This window comes from Psammomys obesus, unplaced genomic scaffold (assembly GCF_907164565.1).
Source record: "Psammomys obesus unplaced genomic scaffold, mPsaObe1.curated_primary_1811, whole genome shotgun sequence".
Lineage (NCBI taxonomy): Eukaryota > Metazoa > Chordata > Mammalia > Rodentia > Muridae > Psammomys > Psammomys obesus.
This window is the reverse complement of record NW_026589732.1, coordinates 1,487,956-1,504,243: the sequence shown is the minus strand read 5'-3', so window position 1 is coordinate 1,504,243 and position 16,288 is coordinate 1,487,956. Positions and strand designations below refer to the sequence as shown.

The window sequence follows — 16,288 nt, the reverse complement described above, 5'->3', positions numbered from 1 at the left end:
GCGTGGGTTTTTTAATCCTGGCATGTGGTATTCTGCTTCTTTGCCAAGGTCTTCATGAACTGCAGATGGCTGTTTGATTCTGAAAATACAAAGACCATTAAAGGGGGTTGAGGAATGCTGTGTTTAAAATCAAATAGTTCTCTTAAGTGTTTGGCCCAAGAGGTAATCAGTCTTCCTAAGCAACTATCCGTGCTCACTCTTTAGTAATGTATATGGGTTGTATTTTGTTTATGCATATGTGCCTGCCTACGTGTATGTATGTGGGTACCTGGTACCTGGAGGCCAGAAGAGGACGTGGGATTCTCTAGAACTGGAGTTACAGACAGTTAGGAGCTGCCATTGGGTGCCGAGCCTTCTGCAATACCAGCAGCACTCTTAACTGCCGAGCCATCCCCAGCACCGCCAGAGTGTCTTAGTGGCACGATGGTGCTGGCACCATTTCTGTTTTAGATCTTGCCTGCTTGCTTCTTGGTGTATCACTACGACTTGGGCTTCTTTTCATTCTTTGTATCACCATGCGTGTTTCTTGTCACCCGTCTTCTTGTGTGCAACCTGGTATGGTTTTGGTTAGGCCAATGACTTTCTTTTCCTACTTATTTTTCATTTTTCTGTGAAGTTTCCGCTAAATGAACTCATTTTTCAGCCTGTACCAAGACTGTACACATCATTTGGTTTGATTAGGCACCACATTGTCTCATCTGTCCTAGGGAGTTTTCCCCGGAGCCTCTGCTGTTTCTTCCTAGACTGTATGGTTGTGACCTGAGAATGGCCTTTCCTCTCGTTGAGTGTTTTAAGGCATTGGGACATTGGCTCTGGCTTTGAGTGCTGCTAAGAAATTGGAAACTCTTCTGATTACTGGTCTGTCTGTGAGGCCTAATTTTTCTCCCTGAGAAACAAGGATTTATTGTCCTGGTAGTCTCTTCCATTCTACAGTGACACACTTGTATTTAATTCACTGTGTAGATGCCTGATTGCTGTGTTAAAACTTGGAACATACATTTATTAGTTCTTATAAGGTCTGTGTCTTTTTATTGATTTTTTTTTCCTATTTTCCCCTCTTCTCTTTATAGAACAATATACAATTATTTGTTTTTTCTTTGTCCTTCATAGTTTGTTGTCTAAAATGGCTTTTGTCCCTTTTCTTTCACGTTAGACACTTCGCCTTTGTTAGTGACTGTGTAGGTAGAGCCTTGTCCGTGTTTGCTCTCCCTAAGGGAGAGCTTTGAAGCCTTTAATGGAGAAAAATGTTTGAGTCCATATCGTAGGTATTTTGTATTAAGCTGGTCATTCCTAAGAGAACATTCTTCCAATCTTTTATGTGAAGGCCTTGCTAGGGTTCTGGGAGTTGAGCCAGAGGGCTGAGGCCCAGGACAGAGAGGGGTGTCCATCTTGCAGAGGTTGCTTAGCCTTGCAGAGTTACAGGCGGCATCTGATACATAGATCTCTGACTCATTCTTACTTTGATGTCTCTTCACTCCTTACTTGCAGGGGCACATGAAACCAACAGTTCCTGAGTCTTGGGAATTCTGAACTGAAATCACCAGTTCCAGAGAGTTCCATAATATCCTGTATTAAAGGATATTTTTGTTTGTTTGTCTTGCTTTTCCTCCTCTTGGCTCAGAATTCTACTTGACTTTTCATCTTCCAACTTCCAACTTTTTGTAACTGTTGTCTCATTCACCCTCTATCCTTTCAGATTTTAACCTTAAAATGGGCAAAACCAGTTGACTGTTAGTGAATGGACACTCTCAAGCGAGCGGGCACATCCCTTATTTGTGAGCTTAGCACACCATCTTTATCCAGACAGCATGTATGTCTTAATCTTCTTCTATGTGGTGTGTTAGTACTTTACTCTTAGTTAAGGGGGTATGATTTGCAAAACTGTGGTCATGAATACTGCCCCTGAAGAAAAGTAGATTTGCTCTTGCTCCCGGGTTTGAGAGGCTTGGAGTAGCTGAACCTCTGAATAGTTTTCAGTTGTAGAATTAGGGTAGCAGAATGCCTGTCAAGGGGAATAACTGTAACTGTTGCCACTTGGTAAATAAACAACAGTTATTGATAGTCAATATAAGTTTCATCCGGCGTTTCCAGATGTGCTGAGGTAGCAGCGTGTCAATCCTGATGCATTCAGACTTCAGAATTACCTCATACTAACTAGGCATATGTGGCACCCACCCAGAATCCCAGCAGGAAGAATTCTAGTTTGAGGCCAGCCTACATTGCTTGAAAACAAATAACAAAATCAATTAAGTTCATTACCAAAAAATAACCTTGATGGGTCAGTATTAATGTCTTCTAGCAAACGGAGAAGTTGAGGTCCAAGTTTTAGTGTGATAACTAAATAGTTTGCCAAATCTTAGGGAACTTTTTTTTTTTTTTTTTTTTTTTCCTTTTTTGAGACAGGGTTTTTCTGTGTAGCCCTGGCTGTCTTGGACTCACTTTGTAGACCAGGCTGGCCTCCAACTCAGAGATCCACCTGCCTCTCTCTCCCAAGTGCAGGGATTACAGGTATGTGCCACCATGCCCAGCTCCAGCTCTTAGGGTACTTTTAATATTATTTGTGCGCTTAGAAAAAGTATGGGTGCTCCTGACGATTCTAGTGTGTGATCAGTATGAAGAAAATGTGGTGGTTCAGTCTTTAACGAGTGGCTTCTTTCAGAAATGGAGTCTTGCTGCTACATAGCCCTGGTGACCCTTGAACTTTGAATTCTGATGCCCCTGTCTTCCAAGTGCTGGGGTTAGAAGTGTGCACTTCTGTGCCCGGCCTGTAAGTAGCTTTTTAATTTCAGACTACACCCACTGGGAATGGTTCAGTGCTTGGAACAGACAGTTCTGAAATAATAGTTAATATTTAGGGTGCTGGAGCCATGGCTCCGTGGTTAAGCTCACTGACTGTTCTTACAGGGGCACCAGGTTCAGTCCTGAACACCTACGTGGTAGTTCTCAACCACTCCAGTGTATGTATGCCACCACCGACTTGCTTCCTCTGGGTTTGGTTTTGTTTTCTATAAGAGCTCAGTGCACTAGTTTGAGGATTAAGGCAGGGTACCTGAAAGTGAAGGTGGGGTATAACCTGTCTACATAAAGGCTTAGTGTTGGTAGAAACAGGCTGAGAATTATCTTTGTCCCGGGACATCTTTGTAGAGCAGGCTGGCCTGGACTCACAGAGATCCGCGTGCCTCTGCCTCCTGAGGGCTGGGATCACAGGCACAAGGCACCATTGCCTTGCTAGAGCAAACACTCTTATTCATTGAACCATCTCCCCAGCTTCCTCTAATGCTTTACTTACTGAAACTCAAGTAGCATTATTTGAAACTAAAGTATGAATTATTTGAATTGATGAGAAACAGGTAACATATGATCAGATGATAAAGATAGTGTGAAAATGTTTTGGGACTGTGGCAGGTAAGAATAAAACCTCAAAATTACCACTTTTATTGGCTCTTTCCCAGTTACATGTGTTGGGGGTTGTTCTGATGCTGGCACTCAAGATCTGGTTATTCCCTGGATATACCTGTCCTTGTTGTGTAAACTTGCCTAAGACAAACCTGATTGGTTAATTAAAGGGCCTGTACCAGATGGGGTAGGAGTGGTTAAGGTTCCTGGGCTTTTGAGTACAGGAGAATCACGGTAAAAAGATGGATGGGAAGAGAGGTGGAAGGAGGATGCCTTGATGGGTTAACATGGAGAAGAAGCCAAGTGGGCCAGGAGGAAGGACTCCAATCATGGCATGAAAAGGCGCAGATGAAGAATACAAGCAGGTATCTTGGGATTGTGGATAGAAGGTAGCCCAGATAAGAATAATTATGGCAGGTGGCACTGGGTCTGGGAGTTGGATGGTGAGCTTATTGAGATAGTGTAGGTAGAAATATCTGCCCGGCCCAAGGTAATAAGGCAGTCTAACAGGTGTTTGTGTTTTATTTGTGATAGTGGGTCAAATAATATCGCCTCGATAATTATAGGGCAAATAATACAGAGTCCAACACCCCTTTTACTTAACTACAACGCACATGTGAAAATAACAGTATATTTTACTTTACATTCTTTTAGTTTTTTTGAGGCTGATATCCTAATTTGGTCTCATACTGACTCTGGAACCAAGGAAGATAATCTTGAACTTCAGATCTCTTGTGTCGTCTACATCTCAAGTGCTAGATGACTTGCATATGTTTTTGCAGTGCTGGGGATGGAAAGCAAGACTTCGTGCATCCTAAGTGAGCACCATACAAACCGAGCTACAGGCCCAGCCCTAGTATAATTTAAAATACTCATGTTTCTTCATTGAGAAAGAACTATGGCAAATGTATCTTTGCTGTGACCTCTGTAATGGATCTTCTGATCACAATCTCTTAAAACAGCTGTCAGAGGCTACATACCTGCAAATCAAAGAACGCACACTCGGAGCCAGAAGCGTGCTCGTACCCTGGTTCTCCTGGTGGTGGGCTCCCTGTGAGAGAGGCTTAGGTATAATCAGGAAAACTGCACCTGTCCTGGTACGTACGTTTCAGATGTCAAGAGCTGAGGTGCCTTCCAAAACAAAAGGCACATTAAAGTCACCTGGCAAGCTTTTTAACAAAAGGCCTATGGAAGCGGAATCATTGTGGACCGGCCCCAGTAATCTGTCATAAGCATTCGGGCGAGTCACTGGCTCTGGATCTGCTCTGGTTAGCTGATAATTTCATACTAACTTCCAATTATAAAATTACATAACTGTTTAGGAGTAAGAAGCAAAAGGACAACTGAGAAGTTGTAGCTTTCATGAGTAAAACTGGCTCCACACACCTGTAATCCCAGCACTTGGTAGGTAGAGGCTGCTGGAGGCTTCTGCATGCTTAGTGTCAGCTGAGCTTCAAAGCAACCCTCTCTCCGAAGGGCTCTCTGCTCTGACAGATGCATCAAGTTTAGCCATCTGGCCACAGGGAGGTGGGGCAGTTAGTGCTGAAAGGGGACTGGAAACCTGGCTTCCAGAGAAGACTTCTGGGCTGGCCAGAGACCCAGCTCAACTGCTTTAGAAGCTGGGTTGTTTGTTGTTGTTTTGTTTTTGTTTGTTTTGTTGTTTGTCGAGACAGGGTCTCTCCAAGTAAGCCCTGGCTGTCCTGGAACTCACAGAGATCCACCTGCCTCTACCTCCCGAGCACTGGGATCAAAGGTGTGCAGCTCAGCTGAGAAGCTGTTTGTTTTTAATTACATCTCTATATTGTGTAGATGTACACGCTAGTGCAAACCTTGTGGAGGTCAGAGGACAATTTTGTGGAGTTGGCTTTCTCCTTTCACCACTATGTGGGTCCAGCTAAACTCAGAACCTCAGGATTGTCAGCATGTATACCTGCTGAAACATCTTGCAGACTCCAGGGAGCTGTTTTTACAGATGAAAGGAGGTGTGTTTTCAAAGAGTAGTTATCCCAGAAGGCAGAGTAGGAGCACCATATTGAAGCTAAGGAAGAGGATTCCTTCCTGAATCCACAGTTACGACTAAGACAAGCTGGAATAGGGAGGGAGCCTTTCACTTGAAATTATTCACCCTTTGGCAGTTTGCTAAATAGCAGAAGGGGGGGGGCTTTTTCTATTTCTGAAAACTGCTTTATACAAGTTCCCACATTTTCTCTGTGTCTTACATCGTAAAAGGGATTGAATAAATGACAGCTCGAATTAAAGGAGGAAAATACTGGCTCTGTGGGTGCAGCCTAATGTCCAAATATTGAAAACTATCTTCTTAATGGAAGGCTTCACAATCACAAGTATTTCTTTCATTTCCTCTGGTGCACCAAGCATCAATGGTAGGAAGATGACCCAGAATTCAGCCATTGTCTTAGTTAGGGTTTCGTTATGTTGTACAGGCAAGTCAACTGGCCTGCCCTCAGGGGCCTTTAGGGACCTGACAACCTGCATTCTAAGACATCACCTGGGCCAGGAGCTCCAGATATAACCACTCCCAACAGCTCTCTCTGTCTCAGATTCTCTTCTCTTTTCTGCTCTCTCTGACTTTCCTCTCGGGGCACCTCACCATGCCCCTCTTTCTCTTCTATGCTCTCCCACTGTCTTTGTCTCTGACTCTGTCTCTTTCTCTCTCCCCTCATAGCCCACTCAGGCCCTAACTCTCTCTTTTCTTTCCCCCAGATAAATTTCTTCATATCAGATTTGTGTGGCACCTATAGTTCCATAATGATAATAGGTTTCTCTTGCTGTGAAGAGACATCGGGACCATGGCAACACTTGTGTTTTCCTTCAAGATAGGGTTTCTCTGTGTAACCTTTGCTGTCCTGGACTCACTTTGTAGACCAGGCTGGCCTGGAACTCACAGAGATCCACCTGCCTCTGCCTCTGCCTCCCAGAGTGCCACGATTATAGGAGTGTGCAAGCACGTCCAGTTTGCCATGGCAGCTCTTATAGAGGAAAATATTTAGTTGAAGCTGGCTTACAGTTCAGAGGTATAGTCCATTATCATCATGTCAAGAAGCATGGTGGCATGCAGGCGGACATGGTGCTGGAGAAGGAGCCAAGAGTTGTATATCTGGAGCAGCAGGCAACTGGAAGATCTTGACACACTGGGCCTGGCTTGAGCATCTAAGACCCACCCCCAGTGGCACACTTCCTCCAACATGGCCACACTTCCTAATAGTGGCAATCCCCATGAGTCTATGGGGGCCATTTTTATTCAAACCACCACAGCCAAGGTCTCTGACCTTAAAGTCTTACAGGGCTAGAGAGATGTCTTAGTGGTTAAGAACATCTACTACTGTTGCAGAGGTTTGGTTCCCAGCAGCCACATAGCTGCTCACAGCCCAATTACTCCAGATCTCAGGATGATGCCCTCTTCTGGCTACAAACACCTGCATGCGTGGGTTGTACATAAATTCACATGGCCACAAACACAGATAAATTTTTTTTTTTTTAAGAGACACATGCCATGTTTTTAATCCCAAAGCTTGGGTAGCAGAGGCAGGTAGGTGTATCTGTGAGTTCAAGGCTTCACAAAAAACAGAAAAAGGAAAGTGTTATGGAATCCAGCAGACATTATGTCTTTTCTCCTCCATTTCTGATTACATCATTATGTAAACTCCTATGAGAACCAAGTGCAAGTACTTGTGAGAAGATGGAAAAGAAGAGCCTGGAGCATCTTTGGTTGGGGAAGAAGCAGAGAGGATTCTGTTTGGAAGATACAGCAAGATTTGGACCAATAGCACTCGGCCAGAGAAAGAATGGAGACTGTCCGAGAAAGCTGAGGTAGAAGCGTCCAGAGGAAGAAGGGAGGCAGCGTGGCTGAAGTAGTCAGAAAAGAAGCCGTCAAGGCCTTGAGAAATTTGCTTTTTCTGTTTTCATGCTTCACTCTGGAGGAATAGGTCCCAGGCTGACACCTGCTGGCTGGTGTGCACACTGCAGGTCCAGGCACCTCTTCATTAAGAATTGTAATAATAAAATTGCAGTGTGCTGCAGGAAATAGATGCCAGATGCAAGTACGTGTGTCCTGAAGAGATCCAGCTTGGGTGTTCCTCCAAAAGCCTCCGCAGATAAGAATGCTAAGGAATGTAAAGTTCCTGCCTATTTTAAGGTATGTTGCTTGGGTGAAGCAAAGTCAGCTGGGTGTCCTTGAGCTGTCCCACCTTAAAGGTGAAATAGTTTGGCCCCTACTGACTTGGCTTGGAGCTCCTTCCCCCATAACATGGTTCAGTCTGTCAGGGATATAGAGGAAGAGCTACAGACTTCTTCTATAGCAACTGGACACTTGAGAGCTCCCTTTTGGCTTGGGAGGGCCCTCCTGGAAGGGGCTCTGGGAACAACACAGAAGCCGCTGGCAGGACACAGGTAAAGCAGAATTCTAGGAAAGGGAGCCAAGGAGCACTCATGGGTTTGGAGGAGCTCAAGGGAAAGGTAGACTAGCTAAGTAAAGGGACACAGATAGAGATTTCTGGAGTTTGCCTGTAATCCCAGAAGCAGGTGGATCTCTGTGAGTTCAAGGGCAGCCTGGTCTACAAAGTGAGTCCGGGACAGTGAAGGCTACACAGAGAAATTCTGTCTGGAAAAACAAACAACAACAACAACAACAAAAAAGATTTCTAAGGAGCTAGCAGTTTTGTAGAATCGGGCTTGTAAATATGTATTTTTGTATATAGTTCAGAAAATAGTTACCTCACTGGGCTAGCAGATTTTTACCTCCGTTTATAACCTCCCCATGTCTTTATTGGTATAAATATGGGATAATTTAAAAGGCTAGATATTACAGTAGTGAAACAGACTTTCAGGCCAGTGAGATGGCTCTGGAGTAAAGGCACTTGCCATCTAGCCTGGAGGCCAGAGTTCAATTTCCAGGACCTAAATGGTGGATGGAGAGAACTGACTCTGGGTAGTTGTCCTCTGACCTGTCCTCTCAACAAACCATAGCACAGCCCTCCCCACACACACGTGAAAAGGGAAACAAAGTTTAAAGCACCATACTCTTCCCCTTTGCTTTGTTGCCCCTCCCTGAAGAATAAGTAGTTGCTACTTACATAGGTTCAGTATTATAAGAATGTTTGTATGGTACCAATTGTCTACATTAGAACAAGTTCACAGAAACATAGAAGCCACATGGAAAGGGTGCATAGACTTGCTACTGAAGCATTAGAACATTATAAAAGCTCTCAAATGCTTTGTCTTTTTTCATAAGAATGTCTGCGCAGGGGCTGGAGAGATGGATCAGTGGTTGATAGTACTGCTTTCTGCTCTTGCAATGGATAAAAGTTCAGGTGCCAGCACCCACCCTGGGTGACTCACAGACATCTATAATTCCAACTTCAGGGGATCTGACAAACTGTTTTTGGTCTCCAGAGAACTCACAGAGATCCATCTGCCTCTGTCTGCCTCCTGAGTGCTGGGATGAAAGATATGTGCCACCACCGCCCAGCTCTGATACAATATTCTTAAATTGTCTCTTTAGAAATAAAACATGAGGGCTAGTAAATGGCTCCCCAGTTAAGAGCACTGTCTGCTCTTCCAGAGGTCTTGAATTCAATTCCCTGCAACCACCTGATGGCTCACAACCATTTATACTGGGATCTGATGCCCTCTTCTGGCATGCAGGTGTACGTGTAGATAGAGCACTCATATACATAAAAAAATAAATGAGCTAGAGAGATGGCTCAGAGATGCTTTTGCAGATATAAATGTGTTTTGTTTTAGCCCCAGGAGTGGGATGTGGGACTGATTCAGATGGTCCACAGCAGCAGACTATTTGCTTCACCTGGGCTCTGAGAGGAGCTCTTTGCCAGCTGCAGATAGTTTAAATCTGAGGACTCTGCAGAAAGAATAAATGGCAGAGCCCAGAGAGTCAGGAGAAAGAACAAGGCTGCTACTGCTTTCCCCTTGCTGCTCTAGTTCCTGTTGTGAGACAAGAAGTTGGAGATCTCCTGAAACGAGGATTGGACTGATTCCAAGGAACCCAAAGACCCTAACAGCAGCAAAGAGAACTGTGCCCCCTCTCCCACTAACCCTTTCTCTCCTACCTGGTGTTGGGGTGTTGGAAGGGATTGGGGTGGAGTAGGGAGAAAAAGATAAGAAACATAAGAGTTTTTTAAAAGGTGCAACAACAGCAGAGGAACCGGGCTTGTTTACCTGCACCCATGCTGACTCCAATTCCAGGGAATCCAGTGCCCTCTTCTGGACTCCACAGGCAACTGAACTCATGAACACAGCCACATTCAGACACATTCACATACTTCTAATTAAATCAACAAATCTTCAGAAATAATGCAAGGCCTGGCAAGGGAGCACACACCTTTAATCCCAGCACTCAGAAGGCAGAAACTGGTGTATCTCTTGATTCACCAGCCGAGTCTATACAAGTTCCAGGTCAGCCAGGGCTACTTAGTCAAACCCTGTCTCAAACAAACTAAATAAACAGGCCTGGGTCAGGTTATAGCTCAGTAGCTGAGAGTTTGGTGTGCTTGAGGCCCTGCTTGATCCTCAGCACCACAGAAAGATGGGAAAACAGCTTTATTATTCTTCTAAGGCTAAAGATAGGCCTTAAGATGCTCCATAGTCCCACACTTCTCAGTTACATTGGTAATTTTCATATTCCACTCATGTCTCTAGAGACCAAAAATAAAAAGCAAGTTTTTGTTTGTTTTTTAGGTTTATAGAAGAGGGCTGAGAACATGAGTGTCTGCTGTACAAGAGGACCATCACCCGCATAAGAAGTTAGTATGAGTGGCAGCTTGAAGCCTGTAATACAGCATTGGAAAGACAGAAAGTTCAATGACCAGATTATAAACTGCTATACTCAGATCAGTGCCTGGCTCGGCATCAGAAAAGCTGCCTTCTGCCACAGATGGGGACAGATACAGAGATTCACAGACAGATATGCAGAGAGTGAGAGACCTTGGAACAGAGTCCTAAAGGATATGTGCCTACTGAATCCCTCCCCTCAGGGCTCAGGAACCCCCGTGGAAGAGGTGGAAAGAGTGTAAGAGCAGAGGGGATGCACCAAGAAAACGATGTTCTCGAAGTGGACATTAGCAAAGCTTTTTTTTTTTTTTTTTTTTTTTGGCTTTTCGAGAGTTTCTCTGTGTATCCTTGGCTGTCCTCGAACTCACAGAGATCCACTTTCCTCTGCTTCTCTGAGTGCTGGGATCAAAGGCGTGCGCCATTGCACCTGCTTATTAACTCGCAGAGGCAGGCAGCAGGCACAGGTGTACACCAGGTCCTCTGCAAATACATTATGTCCTCCAGCTTAGAGTTTTTATGGGGGTCCTGAGTGTGTGAACAAGCGAGTTTCTGATTCTTGTGCCGTCTCTTGAGCTCTTTTCCTTCTGTACAACTGTGATGTGATAAGTTTTTTAAATCTTATTTTATTATCATCCCTTAGGGGAAAGGCCTGGTTTTTTTCTAATTAGAGAGAAAAGGGAGTAGATGCAGTTGAGAAGGGAAGTGGGGAGGAACTGGGAGAAGGAAAGGAAGGGGAAACATAACCAGGGCATATTGTATGAGAAGACAGTCTGTTTTCAATAAAGGAAAACAAAGATGGAGAGCGATTGAGGAAGATGCTCTCTGGTGACTTCTGGTCCCCCTGCCGCCCATGCACATGCATACACAGCACAAACAAACAGGCACCCACACATATACCGTGGAGAGAGACAGAGAGAATGAATTCCATAGCAGATGCACAATATTTCTGTCTTCGAAACTGGATGTTCCGTTGGCAGCCGCCCCCTCCAAGCAGCCCACTCAAAATGTTTATTTTTCAGCTTCCATATAAATTCTGTTAAACTGATACAGAGATATCGATACTTAATGTAAAATTATGGACTGCTGGAACATGGAACTATGCATGTGGAAAGAACTCTAGGATCATAGTTCCTGGGTAACAGCTTCAGCTGCTTAATAAAAATATTGTGAGTCTGAATTTTTAGTTGCGAACATCAAAATCCAATTTTGGCAGTAGTTAGGAAAGGACTTTATTAAAAAGATAAAAGGAATTTCAGGACCACCAGAGATCTAGAGAATCAGCCTGGGATGGCAGACATCTGGAACAGCACCGTTGGTCTGTTGACCGTTAGGTACACCACTTTGAGGAAGCAAGCTGACAGCTTTCGTGGCACCCGATGATGCGCTAGCCAAGTTGCTGACAATGTTCCAGAGATGTTTTTATTTTTGGTTTTTCGAGACAGGGTTTCTTTGTGTAGCCTTGGCTGTCCTGGACTCACTTTGTAGACCAGGCTAGCCTCAAACTCACAGAGATCCACCTGCCTCTGCCTCCCTGAGTGCTGGGATTAGAGACATGTGCCACCACACCAGGCTCCAGAGATGTTTTTATATAGCATATAGGCCTCAATTCTGTATGGGGAATATTTATTTGTAAAATTAGAATTACATAGGAAAAAATCTAGACCTTCAGCTTCCATAACAAAGCACATAATTTGCTTTTTAACAAGATCATCAATGATGGTCCTGAAGCCCCAAGCTGAGTGCTGTGGCCCACGCCTGTAATCCCAGTGCTCAGGGAGGCAGAGTCAAGTAGATTTCTGTGAGTTTGAGGCCAGCCTGGTCTGTAAAGTGAGTCCAGGACAGCCAAAGGCTACCATAGAGAAACCCTGTCTTGAAAAACCAATAAATAACCCCCCAAATATGATCCCCACCCCAGATGTGGAAGAAAGTTGACATCCACAGGCAGCCAAAAAGGATGACAGCCATTGGGTTAACTTTGGACAAATGATTCTGCCCGAGTCTAACCTTTCTACAAAGTAAAACCTTGCATAGCTGAGGAGATGGGGTATCCCCTTATTCATTTGCTGTAAATACAAATTATGTGCCAGGCTGCTAAAATGAGCAAGCCCACTGTAGTCAAGTGAAGGAGAAAAGTGTCAACAGAATTTGAAAACAAGAAAACACTGCACAAATGGTGGGATGGAGGCCTGTACCAGACAGATGAGGGCACGAAGAAGATAGCAACCAACTGTTTACAAATGCTATTCTTGTACACGGGCATTCATGTAGCCAAAACACACATAAAATAAAATAAATCTTAAGTAAAACATCACTGTTTTGACATTTAAGTACTTATAAAAGAAATCAATCCCCCTCGTAGCACGCGATGCCTCCAGCACGGATGACGAAGGCAGGCAGCATGCTGTGGTAATGTTCTTTGGAAGTCCTGACTCTTACAGAAATGCCAAAACAAACAGTAATGATTGACAGCACCAATCCAGGAACTCAGGACTGTAACTGCTCACTGAAATTCATATCCAGCCTGCTGGTTTTATACAATGGGGGCACTCTGCAAAGGATTAGACATGGGATGGGCTTGCCAGTCATCAAAAACAAGCAACATCACCAAGTTTTTTGTAGTGCGTTTGTCCTGTTGTAGGCTCAAGTTGACCTAAGCATGGCCTTTTCGCTGCATCTGGGGGCCTGGTGCACAGCTTTCAGCCTTTATGTTGTTCTTAGACCTAGGTGTTTTATTTGGGGTTTAAACAAATAGCTAAGGGCTGGGATGTGCGTGAAGGGGATAGCATTTGCCCAGCATGTACAAGACCTTGAACTTGCTCCAACTACCACATGAAGCAAAAACCCCTGCAGCTACATGGTAATGTAGGCCTCACCCTATCATGCCAAATTCATCCTATAGTCATAATGGATGAAATGAATTTTAACAGACTATTTTTTTGTAGGCCCAGGAGCTGGCACAGGTCAGTGGGACGGCAGGGGTCTGGCATAAGAACTTCTTTTCTCAACAATCTGAGTTAGGTTCCCGCACCTGACAGTCTCTTCTCTAATTCAGAAGTCTGTAGAAGGAATCTCTTGTGTCTGTATGGAAGCATCACCTGTCCATAAAAAGCTAGCAACCCATTAGCTGAGGCAGGAAATAGGAAGTGGGAGTTCTGGCAGAGAGATATAAACTCTGGGAAAAAGACAGAGGTTGGGGGAGATTCGTCCCAGGAATCTGAGAAGATGAATGTGTAAAACTGGGGAGAGGTAACTAGCCATGTAGAACACATAGAATAAATGGGTAATTTAGGTTAAAGGTGAGGTGGGGAACAAGCATGGCCTAGGCAGTTTTTCATAAAAATAAAATCTCAGAGTCGTTATTTCAGGAACTGGGGTGTGGGAGAAACACCCTGTGGTTACAGAGGTCTGAGTCAATATGCTTTTTTAATTTAAAATTTTTTTATCATCCATCCATCCATCTCTCTATCTATCCATCTGGTTTTTTGAGACAGAGTTTCTCTGTGTAGCTCTGGCCTAAATCTCACTCTGTAGACCAGGCTGGCCTGGATCTGCCTGCCTGTGCCTCCCAAGACCTGGGATTAAAGGTGTGCACCACACCCGGCTTTCTTTCTTTTTCTTTATTTTATGTGTATGGGTGATTTTTCTGTGTATGTTTGTGTACCACATGTTTGCCTGGTACCTGAGGAAACCAGAAGAGGGCGTCAGATCCCCTGGAACTGGAGATACAGAGGGTCGTAAGGGATCTTGTGAGTGCTGAGAATCAAACTTGGTTTCTCCGCAAGAGCAGCCAGTGCCCACCACCTTCCGGCAAAATAAATTCTCCTGACGCTACACAGGTATCACACATTTAAGAACTCCAAAACGGAGGTTTTGATCTTCTGCCTGTCTGTGTTCCTCTTATGACAGTTCGATTTCTGCAAAGAGCACTTCCTTAGGCTGCGATGGTCGGTTAAGCGAGAAGGTTGGCTTCCCCCCAGTGTTTTCATAACCCCAAACTGACTCCACTGCAAAACTGTCTTCATCCTGTGCACCCCCACATCCACTACAGTACCGGAGTCCAATCGCTCTCCTTCTCTTGTCTTCTCACTACAGAGTAACAGTGACAAACACCGGAATTCTCCATCCCTTCTGTGGCTTCCGCGTACATAAAGGAAAACCTTTATCAAGGTTTGTGAAATACTGAGGTTATTGCTCTAACAAAGGATCCACTTACTTGGTGGCTCACAACTGTCTGTATTCAAGTCCCAGGGGATCCAGTTCCCCTTCTGGCTTCCAGGGGCTCCTGCATGCGCGAGGTGCACACACAAACACATAAGAATAAAGAATCTTGTGTTGTTGTTGTTGTTGTTGTTTTTCACACATGACATTTTTCATTTCTCTAAGAAGCGGTCTCACCTCCCTTGGCGCATGAACTTTCTCAAACACAGGCTTTCTCTGACCTCTTTCATAGAGCTACCACCATCACATTCCTCAACCCCTAGTTTTTCCTGTACCTCACATAAATTTAAGTACGTGTGGACTTACATAGCTTTTCATGTTTATCCTCTCCACCACGGAATGGATTTCAGAACAGAAGCCATCACCGCCTTGTTCTCTTGGGCCGGTAACTAGTAGTTGCCTCAACAAGTGCTATACATATTCAGATACATCATGCATCGTTATGCCCATGACTTCTAGCCAGGGTCAGGTTTTCGCAGGGTGAACCCAGCTCCCCGCGCTCACCCGCCCGGAGCCCAGGGTGCTGTTAGTCTCTAGTGGCGCTGGGAAAGATCCACGATGAGCCCCTGGGAGCCTCCCGCGGTCGCCGCCCACGGGTGCTACTCCTGCTCTGCCGAGGCCAGGCTCGCGCTCCGCAGAACCGCGCGCGCTCCGCCCCCCGCGGCCGCGCGCTCGCCGCCGGCCCCGCCCCCGCGTCACGTGACAGTCTCCGGGGGCGGGGCTGGCGGCGAGGTCGGTCCCTCTGGCTGCGCGCCGCAGTCCTCGGCAGCCCTGCGGCTTCCAGGGCGTCGCGGCCGCAGCCCCGCAGCGCCGCTCCCCGAGGTAAGAGGCGCGGGTTCGTCGGCGCGCCCCGGAGGCCTCTCGGGAGCCCGCGGATGCTCCAGGTTACCGGCCAGCTCGGCCCCGCCGTGGGCCCAGCGTGTTGCTGTGGGTCCCCGGCCCCGGGCAGTGCGGGAGGTGGGGGCCTCGGGCGCCGGAGCTCCGGGAGAGCTGTGCCTCGGTTTCCCCCCGGGACCACCCGCGGTCTCCTCCAGCCCCAGGGCTTTGCGAGTGTGTGAGAGAATTAACTGGACTTGGCGGTTTGCGAGCCGTCACCCGGGTTGCAGGACCAAGTGTGCAGTGGAGCACCGAGTAGGTCTAGTTTTAGCAAGGCGCCCGAGACTCGGTTTCTAGAAATCTTTGAAGGAAGAGGGCTAACCTCTGCCCGGCCTCCCGCACCGAAGAACTGATGGCAAAGCTGTTTGGAGAGCCAGAACTCCGGAGTTGCTCTTACTTCCACCACCCCCTAGCCAGGCAACCTTGAGCCACGTCGATGGTGCTCTGTTAAAAGAAGAGATGAATACTCCCGGCCAGAGGTTGCTGTGAGGATTAAGTATGAAGAGTTGAGCATAGTGCGGGGCCAGAGGGCTCCTTAGAGAGTGCTCTCGGTTTGAGCATTATTAAAATGGCAAGCTAGAGAGGACTCCAAGAGAGACACCGGCCACTGTGTGTATGATCCTGAAAACAGTACCGTTTTTGGCTGTAGAACCCTCTCCCCTTTCCCAGGCCCCCTTTGCCTTCTGTTTCATATTGGCATGTGAACCTGTTGTTCCTACCGAATGAGTCAGGCAGGATGGGAACGCTAATTTACTTGAGCAGATGGGTATCAGATTCCCTCTGAGGGGAAAGAAAACTGCCAGGCATGTGCTACCACCAAAAAAAGCACAGTAGAGGGATTGACTGTCTACTGGAAGATGCCTAGGAGCCCATGTAATCCAGCTGTCTCCTGCACATAGAGAAACTGGACCAAAAATGAGGCCAGGACTTGGATTTTGCTCAGACTTCAACACTGTTGGCCCTGGGTAGTAGAAAGAATGCTTGAGCTTCCCTA

At 45.9% G+C, this 16,288-nt stretch overlaps 1 protein-coding gene across 1 annotated transcript in view; it reads left to right on the top strand.

The window, feature by feature from the left end:
- The first annotated feature begins 15,148 nt into the window (after positions 1–15,148).
- Fbxo10 (F-box protein 10) overlaps positions 15,149–16,288 on the top strand; it is a 46,018-nt gene continuing 44,878 nt past the window's right edge. The window contains exon 1 of the mRNA XM_055605340.1: positions 15,149–15,240. The gene's annotated coding sequence lies outside the window, so the exon portion shown is untranslated. The remainder of the gene's footprint in view (positions 15,241–16,288) is intronic.